The following is an 11,599-nucleotide window of genomic DNA, read 5'->3' as shown; positions in this document are numbered from 1 at the left end:
TAGGACAAGTGGCCTTGCTGAGCCTAGAGCTCGCAGGTTGGTCTGGCTGAGCAGCTTACTCTGGAGAATTTCTCCTCTCCACTTCCAGCCTGAAAGGATTACACACCCATTCGGCTTTTAAGTGAGTTCTGGTTTTTACATTACAAAAGCATTCTATCTCCCCAGGCCGTGCCATTTAAATAATTTGTCAATAACCCAGGTGCGGTTGAACTTGCCTTTTATCCCAGCACTCCAGAAGCAGAGGCAGGCAGATCTCTGTGAGTTCAAGGCCAGCCTGGTCTACACAGTTCCAGGACATCTGTGCTAGGTAGGGAGACCCTGTTTCAAAAACAAAGCAAAATTAGTTGTCAATTTGTTTGATTTCAGCCCCAGAGAACCCCTTCCATTATGATAGCAAATATACTACAAGCATCTGTAGGCGTAATGTCCCCAGCCACCCTATAGAAAATAAATGTGCAGCTGTGTCTGTCCGTGCTCTCATCACAGAAAATCTCTATAATTGGTGTGTCTGTCTCAGTAATTGAACCTTTGCATTCGTTGACTCCTCCCACTACAATCCAGCAACTGCCTTTCTTTCTCCTCCCCATGAAAACATGAGTCCATTCTCTGAGTTGGAAAACAGGCTCCCATTCCTAAGTTGATCTTATTTGTTCTTTACGAGGTTACTTTCTCCGTGTCTTATCACCACTGGATACTCTTCGATCTATGAGCATCATCTCATGTTGGCAGCTCACCCAAGCTGCTTCTACCTGGTTACCAGCATCACTCCTGCACAGATTTAAATACTGCACAGACAACCCTATGTGTAAATGTCCTCTAACCCTGCTTGGACTTTGATATCTCTAACCAGGGCATACATAGCTCTAGGGAGGTTTTTCTCTTTGACACACTGGGACCCTGGACCATATTCTATATGGCAAGCTATCATGTGTTGGTTTTTCTCCTCATCACAAGTAGGGTGATAAATAAAACGTGAGACTAGCGGAACTCCAACTACAAACTCAAGCAATCCCAAGCTCATTTTCTAGAACAAGTCATAAAGTGCTAGAATGTTCTATATTTTCCATTAAAGTTGTATTATGAAAGATACAACTATCTCAGCCCGTGAGGTGGAAGAGTTTCTCCACTGAGGAAACTTGTCATTCAAAAGTGTTCATCAAAGTTTCACAACACAGGCACAAATGATTTTATCAAGAGTCACTAGTATTTAAATCCAATCTCCAGTAGTACACACCCATCTCAGAGTTGAAACTTCTACCTCACTAAATTCCTTCCAAGGAGGCCAGCTTCTTCCTAGAGGCACTCTAAGTGACATCTCTAAGGACTAGTCTTGATCACACTGTTACCATAATTCAGCTGTAATGGAAAGAGACTCATCAAAAATACCAGAAGTCACTCCTACCACTCAAGAAATTCTATGAGTGCTAGGAACGCTGTGCCTGGGTCAAAACTCAAGGCAAAGCTCGGGCTGGTGAGATAGCTCAGCGGGTAAGCACAGAGACTGCTCTTCCGAAGGTCCTGAGTTCAAATCCCAGCAACCACATGGTGGCTCACAGCTCCCCATAAGGAGGTCTGATGCCCTCTTCTGGCGAGTCTGAAGACAGCTACAGTGTACTTATGTAAAATAATAAATAAATCTTTGGGCCAGAGTGAGGCGGGGGAGGGGTTGACTGGAGCGAGCAGAGGTCTTAAAAATTCAATTCCCAACAACCACATAAACCATCTGTTTAGCTACAGTGTACCCATATACATAAAATAAATAAATCTTAAAAAAAAAAAAAAGGCAAAGGCCAAATTTATCTCATGGTTTTAGAAATCCAGGAGTAAAATCACAGTCACTAGAGTTTGAAGTTTGAGAATGTTTGACATTCTCGTATTTGAGAAGGTATATATTCCAAATCCTCACTCAAAAGTAAAATGAATTATTAGTAGACGACTCTTTAGGTAAGGAAATAGGTAAAGATACAATCAGGTATTTTCTTTTTAAGACAGGGTTTCACTCACTATGTAGTCCTAGGTGTTCTGGAGCTTGCTTTGTAGACCAGACTGACCTCAAACTCAGAGATCTGCCTCTGCCCCCCAAATGCTGGGATTAAAGGTGTGTGCCACCTCATCCTACTACATTCTGAACGTTTTTAAAGTGTGAAGCCTAAACGTCATTTAAATGTCTTCCTTGAGTTCTGAGACTAAGGGAAATGGAACCAGAGACTGGTTATTTTATAACTTTATGTTAGGATTGAGCACAAAATGTAGCTATTTATCTAGCAACTTTGGTCGAACTGGGTACCTGAAAGGGAGGCTGGAAATGAAAAAGGACAGGTGGGCAAGAGAAGGATGAAGCCGTAACAAAAAGTTTCCGATCTAGGCTCAAAGTTTCATTTTCAGCTCTGCATTGTTTCAGCTGGATTGAGTTGCAAAGCAAACTCAGCAGGCGGTCAGCTCCTAAAAGCACTGGTAGGGAATTGCAAATGTGCAAATGAGCTGAGGTCAGGTGACTCCAGCTAGGTTGTAAACCTTGGTGATGGGGGATTGTTTTAGCCTACTCAAGGCTGGGGGAAGGGCACAACAAGACACAAGGTATTCTTTAATATATTTTTTTAAAGATTTATTTATTTATTTAATGTATATATATATATATATATATATATATATATATATATATATATACACTGTAACTGTACAGATGGTTGTGAGCCTTCACGTGGTTGTTGGGAATTGAATTTAGGACCTCTGCTCCCTCCATTCAGCCCACCCAAACATTTATTTATTACTATAAAAAAGTCCACTGTAGCTGTCTTCAGCTACTGCACCAGAAGAGGGAGTCTGATCTCATTACGGGTGGTTGTGAGCCACCATGTGGTTGCTGGGATTTGAACTCAGGACCTAGAGAAGAACAGTCAGTGCTCTTAGCTGCTGAGCCATCTCACCAGCCCTATTCTTAAAATTTTAAAAACGATATATTTAAGGCAACTGATGCTAAAGATAGTGATAAGTTTACAAATTTAATTTTCTGAAGAATTATCATTACCATCTAGTATGCTATGAAAAAAGATTTATTCAAAAGGTATTTTTTTTCCAAGCACTACACAACCTCCTTTTGTATAACACTGTGGGGTTGGTGTGCATATATGTGTGTGTGTGTGCATTTGTGTGTGGAGGGGGGGGGGGGCGTGTGCATACATGTCCATGCAAGTATGTTTGTCTGTTCATGCGTGCAGTGCTTTTAGAAGCCACAAGAGGGCATAAGATCCCATGGAAGCTGTGAGCTGCCTGACATTGGGGCTGGAAACTAAACTAGCATCCTGTGCAAGTGCAACAAAGTTCTCTTATCTACTAAGCCATGTCTACAACCTCAAATGTATTTCTCATGTCTTGGTATCATTAGACTTGGAATGTCAAGACCAGGAAATGTTTCCTTTTTGAGCAAAATTTCAAAAGAAGATCTCAGGTGGGCTGGCGAGATGGCTCAGCAGTTAAGAGCACTGGCTGTTCTTCCAGAGGTCCTGAATTGAAATCCCAGCAACCACATGGTGGCTCACAACCATCCATAATGAGATCTGACGCTCTCTTCTGGTGTGGCTGAAGACAGCTACAGTGTACTTACATAGAATAAATAAATAACTCTTTGGGCTGGAGCAAGAAGGGAAAAAAAAAAGGATCTCAGGTGACATACCCCCCTTACACTACTAAACTGTTAGCTCAGAGTTTCATTTCTGTTAAACAGCAGCCTGTTTTAGATTTGCTCCTTACACCATTTTGTCTTCCTATCTCCATGTGGGCCAGTGAAGCTTGACTTTATCCATCTCTTTGTCATGAGAATGAAAAACTTTTGTTCTTGATTCTTACTTCTCTTAGCTGTAGTTTAAAGGGGGGGAAATGAGTGATGGTTTTCATGGTACTGGTGACTATGACAGAGTACTTATGGAAAGGTACCTTTCCATTTCTGGAGCAAAGAACTGAGGCAGTCAGCTTATAAACACAAAAGACATTCTGCCTTGAGTTTTGGAGGTCTCGGTGGATGATTGGTTAACTCTCTTGCTTTTAGGCCAGTGATCAGGCAGCACAAGGTGGCAGTGTATCACAAACTTGTTAATGTCCCAGCTTGAATGGGAAAGAAAGACAGCAAAGGAAGAAGATCCCACAGTGTCCTTTTAAGGGCACATCTAAAACTTTCCTGTACCTCCTGGTGCTTTCAAGTTTCACTAAGTTCCAGTACTGCCAACTTGAATGCTAAGCCTTTTTCATAGAGGTATTTGGGAATGTGAAGTTCTAAACTACACTAATAGTGGAAGGTATCCAAGAATTGTCAATTTGTAAAAACTGTTTATTGGTTCTTTGTGCAGTTCACGTCTTGCTCCCCAATCCCATAAGTGGTGGTTTGAATATGCTTGGCCCATGAGAAGCGGCACTATTAGAAGGTGTGGCCTTACTGGAAAAGGTATGGCCTTGTTGGAGGAAGTGTGTCACTGTGTAGGCAGGCTTTGAGGGTTACTAGTACTCAGGCTCCATCCAATGTGGAAGAGAGCCTCCTCAGAGCTTCCTGCAGAAGAGAGTCTCCTTCTGGCTGCCTTTGGAGCAACAACTCTTGGCTCCTTCAGTGCCATGTCGGCCTGCATGCTGCCATAATTCCTGCCTTGATGATAATGGAGTGAACCTCAAGAGCTTCAATTACTCATTTTTCTTTATAAGAATTGCCATAGTGTCTCTTTACAGCAATGAAACCCAAACTAAGACATCACCCCTCCCCCTAACACCTACCTTTAACCCTTGCAACCACCTCCCAACAGAGACAAAAACAAATCTCTTTGTGGAAGCTGCAGTGTGTCACAGTGTCATGGTATGTCCACAGTATACCCTTTTGGTTTTTTGCTTGCAACTGTTCATTGCAATGACTCCTTGGTCTGGAACAAAACCTCTTGTCTCTGGTATTCTATCAATAATGAAACCTCATTATTGGGGCTCCTCTTGGATATCCTCTTGTTGCCCTGAATCATGAAGATCCTGTAGTTTTGGATCTGTCAGACTGGTCCTTTCGGGCACTCCAGCAGTTCATAAATGGAGTAGATGTTGGGGTGGATCAATTCAAAGTCCTGGATCTGAACCTGAGAGGTATCTGAGCTGATCTGCCCAATGGCTCTCCATCTCTCATGCACTCAGGGCCAACTCAACAACAACCTATGTATCCACGGCCAGCTCTACCCTGCTGCCCAGGAGAGGCACAGGGCCTGCTCTCCTGAGTGTTGCAGCCCATGAGAGGCATGGCCAGTTCTCTCACTCTCATGACCCCAGGGCCAGCTCTCCCACCTGCCTTGAGTGGTAAGGGGTGAGTGTTGGGAGGAGGGCATCTCTGCTTTGGCTGTGCCACATCCCAGCAGACAAGAAATAGGCCATATCCAGATTGGAAAATGTAGATCCTGTATGTTTTTGTTGTTGTGTTTTTGTTCTTTTAGATTTGTTTGTTTGGCATGTGGTTGCTGGGATTTGAACTTAGGACCTCTGGAAGAGCAGTCAGTGCTCTTAACCTCTTAGCCATCTCTCCAGCCCTTATTATTATTTTTAAATTTTTTTAATTTTTATTTTTTTACTAGTCACAGTTTTTATCCTGCTTTATCCTTCAGGGCATTTGTCACTGACTGACTTGATATATTTGTATATATATTTATTGCTTGTTGGTTGTCTTTCCCCCCAAGAAGAATAAGAACAACTAAGTACATTTTGTTCTTACTGGATTGCACAAAAATTTACCCAGGAAAAGGTTTAGTTTTTAAATGCTATTTTTGTTTTGCTTTGTTTTGTTTTTGTTTTTGTTTGTTTTTTTTTTTTGAGACAGGGTTTCTCTCTGCATATCCCTGGCTGTCCTGGAACTCACTTTGTAGACCAGGCTGGCTTCGAACTCAGAAATCTGCCTGCCTCTGCCTCCCAAGTGCTGGGATTAAAGGCATGCGCCACCACTGCCCGGCAATAGTATTTTTAAAAAAAAAGCCTTTCCCCCCAATTCATGCAGTTTAAATGCCCAGTTCTTCCTGTTTATTCTAGCTTCCAGCATGTTATCAAGATTCCTATCTTCACGGTGAGTCATGGAGTGGCCTTTCGTCTAAGTTAAAGGTCAGACTTGAGGCTCACTTCTGCCACATCTGCCTCCCTTCCTCCCCCTTCACCGTGGGATTCTTCCCATTGGTCCCAAAGTATCCCAAGGATTCATCACTTTAAGCTAACCTGTACTGTGCTCCCTTGCTTCATACTGAAGAAGGAAATATATATGTTACAGATGCACCTAACAAAATCTAATTACTGCTCTGATGGTGGTAGTCTAGTAGGCATCTTTGCTTTAAAACTGTGGGATTAAGTAAAAAGTAGAATGTTAAAGATTTACTCTATTGTGTTGGGTGCTTGTTTAAAGCCCCTGCCTCTTATTTTGGGAAAGCAAACACTTGCAAGACGCTGCCTCGAGAAATGATTGCCACAACCGTCTGGCTGAAGGTCACACTGCCTGCTCCAGATCCTGTTTGCTAAGAAAGGAATGTTTTTCATTACTAACTGAAAAAAAATTTTTTTCAGAACTGTCTGTTCCTGTAAACATGTTTAACTATGATGAAAATTATGCTCCGTGAGCATGGGACTCAGACAGTACACTCAGGTGGTCACACTGTTACCTAGCCTACAAAATCTGTGCGACAAAATTATAAGGGGCTGCATAAGCTATGGCCCAGGCCCGTAAAAGTAACAAAATGGAGTTCCTCCCTCTGTCCAGTTGCCTGCTTGAATCTTCAATGATCAGAATTCCTATGACAAGGGCTCAGTTCCCAGAACTGATGTACGGTATCTCATGGGCTGTATTTCCAGCTCCAGGAGACGTGGTGTCTTCTTCTGACCCTCCATGAGTACTTGAGTATCTACACACACACACACACACACACACACACACACACACACACCTCCATTTCATCCTCTTTTTTCTATATTTTCACATCTAAATCAAAGATTAAAGCACAGAATAGGTCCTACATGTTTGTTTTTGTTGTATTCCCCCTTAACAATAGCAAATTCTTCTTGTGTAGATCTCTCTGCTTTGCTTCCATTTATGACTTATTGTTTACAGAAAACACCATTCAACAGCTTCCGCAGCCTGCTTAGGAACTGGTCTCAAACACTCTCCTCTTAGAAACTGCAATATATCTCTAGCTCATGCACCACTTTCCCCATGGTGCTGTTTTCCTTGTGAGGCAGACCCCAGTTATCAGCAAGGCGTGCTTCCCCATACCACAGAGAGGAAGATGGCTAACTTCAGAGTCCCACTAAGGACTCTCAACTCTCAGAAGTCTCAGAGTTGGTTCCTTGTCTTATCACCCCTTAGAGTGTGCATCTGCTTGTATGAGAGGCACACAATTTCATACCATATAGGGAAGAGTGGCTATATCACATATATATGTGATATATACATGATATATATGATCTATCATATATATTACATATATATCATATTATATATATATTACATAATATATATATCTCATATATATATAATCTACCCTGAGATGGATCGTTTTAGTCATATATCTGATCACCCAAACGGGTCATGCAGTCAACCTTCTCCAGGCTGGACTTGAGCACCGGAGACATCAAAGCTTGTCCCCACAGTGACAAACTTCCCCTAACAAGGTCATACCTACTCCAACAAGGCTGCATCTCCTAATACTGCCAATTATCCAAACATATAAGACTATGGGTGTCTTTCCTAGTCAAACCACATTAACAATGTACAAAAATAATAATTACTTTTGTCTGGAATTAATGTTTCATGGCACAGCATGTGCCTGGCATACGCCAGTTCTGGATCCAGTTTCCCACTCTACAAAATGAATAAACAAAAACTTATATCAACTTATTTCATATATGGACCACAACTAAACAGTATTAGCTAGCTGTGAACCCTACATTCTATACTACCCATCTGACAAGCAGGATGTGTCACTGGTACAATAGTGGTATAAAGGTTGTGAAGATAACCAATGGATTAGATTTGAGGTTTGCTCCACTGGGAGGATTTCATACTTGGCACTGTAAATCTAATCAGTTCCATGGCCTGGGAGGTCTTGGATCATGTCTCTTAGGGAGGAACCTAACACTATTTCTCTTGCTGAATGCACAGGTCAGCCAATGCCTCCTAGACATAGATTAATATGCCCTCAGAATATGCCTTAACCAGAAAAAAACTCTCTGAAGTCGTCCTCAGTTAGTAGAGACACACAACTAGTCAAAGTGCTAAGAGTAAGTAACATAGTCAGTGTTCAACCCTAAATGGAGCATCTTAATCAACCCCCGACTCAAGGCTCAGAAGGGGGATGGATGAAAAGAGTCGGAAGATAGGGAGGAGTACTCTGCTGTCTTCTGAGCATCGATTGACTACTGTATTCATAAACTCACCTCCGCTATGGTTACCTACACCGAAGCGAGTTACCTATACTGTAGCTATGGTTACCTACACTGTTATGACAGTTACCTATACTACTGTTATGGTTACCTTGCACAATATCAAGCCAACAAGATTAGTCAGCCTTCCAACAGGCAGCAGTAAGTACACTCAGTGGGTTATGCAAACAAAGGAGAGGACATGGAGGGTAGAGAAGATGTGTTGGAAGTGTCTGAGGAGAAAGTGAAGAGGGACTTTGGGGAAGATATGTTCAAGATATCTTGTTCACATGTACAAGATTATGAAAGAATAAATATAAGCAGTAAGGGAAAGATGCCCATGGTGAAACCTGCAACTTGCTCACGTATATTGTAGTTTGGCTGGGGTTAAAAGGAAGATTACGAGAAGCCAGGTACAGTGGCCCATAGCTTTAAACCCAGTATTTGGGAGGCAAAGGCCGGCAGATCTCTGTGAGTTTGAGGCCAGTCAGGTCTACAGAGTGAGTTCCTGGCCAGAATTATATAGAGAAACCTGGTCTAGAAAAAAAAACCAAAAAACAGAACAAAATGAAAAAAACAGTAACAACAACAACAACAACTAGTTAATACAGCAAAGTGAGAAAGATGAATAAGATCAGGGCTTATAGTAGAGTATGATAACCAAGGTAGACAGATATGAGGAAGGACAGGACTCTGGGCCAGTGACCACAGTTCCTTGTTTCCTTACAAATCCTTCCAAGCCCTTGAGGAATATGTAAGTCACCACCTCTACCCTTCTATATTGTTCTAAGTTGACTCCCCTGAAGGGATAAAACACTGTTACCAAAAAGGAACACGGAGATGGAAAGGGTTGATTTCAAGATCATAGTCTTTAAGGGAAGGCTGGGCCCTTCTACAGCATGATAATCCCACACAGAACTGTCAAAAATCAACCTGATCTAGGCAATCCCCAGCAGTGACATCTCCTCTCAGGTGACTCTGTGTCGACAGTTAAGGCTAAACAGGGCACAGCGGCCTTGCTTCTGATATAATTAACCACAATAAACTAAACTGTAAATAACTAATACTGCTAATCAGACACTGCAGGCTAGGAGACCACCAAGAGCATCCTAAAGACAAGGAGCTAAATAAGAGGTAACAAAAAGAGACTGCGTGTGCTCTGGGGGCTGAGATAAGAGTTAACTCTCTGATATAACAAAGCTACAAGCTGGTCATGCGAGTGTGAGAACAAACTGAACAGAGTCCTTACTGGCCAGAGAGATCCTTGCAAGGTCAGAGGTAGCAACATTTGCTGACACCCAAGGTCAGTTACAAAACTCATTAGGAATGACTGGACAGAGGAATGGACTGGGTGGGCAGCTTGTGGACAGCTCAGAGTCATCTCCCTGCTTGGGCCAGGGAGTCATGCAGAGAGAACAAGTGGACCCTCCTTTGCTTCAGCTTCTTTTTTTTTCTCTCGTTTACTTATTTTTTATTAGATATTTTCTTTATATACATTTCAAATGCTATCCCAAAAGTTCCCTATATCCTCCCTCTGCCCTGCTGCCCTACCCACCCACTCCCGCTTCTTGGCCCTGGCATTCCCCTGTATTGGGGCATTTAAAGTTTGCAATACCAAGGGGCCTCTCTTCCCAGTGATGGCCGACTAGGCCATCTTCTGCTACAAATGCAGCTAGAGATACGAGCTCTGGGGGTACTGGTTAGGTCATATTGTTGTTCCACCTATAGGGTTGCAGGCCCCTTCAGCTCCTTGGGTGCTTTTTCTAGCTTCTCCATTGGAGACCCTGTGTTCCATCTTATAGATGACTGTGAGCATCCATTTCTGTATTTTCCAGGCACTGGAATAGCCTCATACGAGACAGCTATAACAGGGTCCCTGCAGCAAAATCTTTCTGGCATTGTGCAATAGTGTCTGGGTTTGGTGACTGATTATGGGATGGATCCCCAGGTGGGGTAGTCTCTGGATAGTCCATCCTTTTGTCTTAGCTCCAAACTTTGTCTCTGTAACTCCTTTCTGGGTATTTTGCTCCCTATTCTAAGGAGGAATGAAGTATCCACCCATTGGTCTTCCCTCTTCTTGATTTTCTTGTGTTTTGCAAATTGTATCTTAGTTGTTCTATGTTTCTGGGCAAATATCCACTTATCAGTGAGTACGTATCTAATGACTTCTTTTGTGATTGGGTTACCTCACTAAGGATGATATCCTCCAGATACATCCATTTGTCCAATAATTTCATAAATCCATTGTTTTTAATAGCTGAGTAGTACTCCATTGTGTAAATGTACCACATTTTCTGTATCCATTCTTCTGTTGAGGGACATCTGGGTTCTTTCCAGCTTCTGGCTATTATAAATAAGGCTGCTAACACCTGCTTCAGCATCTGATAGCCCAGACAATAAACTAATGCCAGCAAAGATTACTTTGAGTTTCTGCCATTACCGTATAGAAAGCCCAGACAAAGAAATTCGATGTCTTCTGTTTCTTTTTCTTTTTCTTTTTCTTTTTTTTTTTTTTTCCTTTTCTTTCTTAGAACCTCCTCCTTACTCTCAGGAGTTTCTTATGCTTTCCCCAAATATCACACTCTTCTGTAATAATTCTCAACAGAGCCTGATTCTGCTTCGCATACCCCCGTGTGAGTCCAAGGGTTTAATTCTCACTATGCTAAGATAGCCAACTTGAACTCAGAGCCACTGACCCAGCTTGACCTTTTTGACGGCTATGAGAGTCTGGCATGTTAGAACCCTGGGTCAAGCAATTGGACCAAGGGAAAGCCTACATTTCTCAAAACCTGCATCACCACTGTGAAATCAAATGAAGACCATCCAAACGAGATCAAACAAGACATCTATTTAATGCTATGTACAGCAAGGAAATCAGCTACTAAAACTTGTATTTTGAAGCAGACTTCAAGGCAGACCAGGGAAAAGGACAGGCCTTTCATGAAGAAGAAAAAGAAAGGCCTTGGGTGTTTGTGATTATAAGTTGAATGCATGAAGGTGGAAAATAGACCAGCCACTGACTGACTGAAGGATCATGTTTGGGAGTTAGAAATCCTAACCAAGTCCTTAGCCATCCCAGGTGTCTGTTTCAGTGGTTGTGGCTGCACAACCAAGTTCTAGAGTAATATACAGTCTGGGTATTAGCTGCTTGAATATTCTGTTCCTCACCACTAAACAGTGAAATTCCGTA

Source organism: Mus musculus, chromosome 1 (assembly GCF_000001635.26).
Source record: "Mus musculus strain C57BL/6J chromosome 1, GRCm38.p6 C57BL/6J".
Classification (NCBI taxonomy): Eukaryota; Metazoa; Chordata; class Mammalia; order Rodentia; family Muridae; genus Mus; species Mus musculus.
This window is presented reverse-complemented; position numbering follows the sequence as displayed.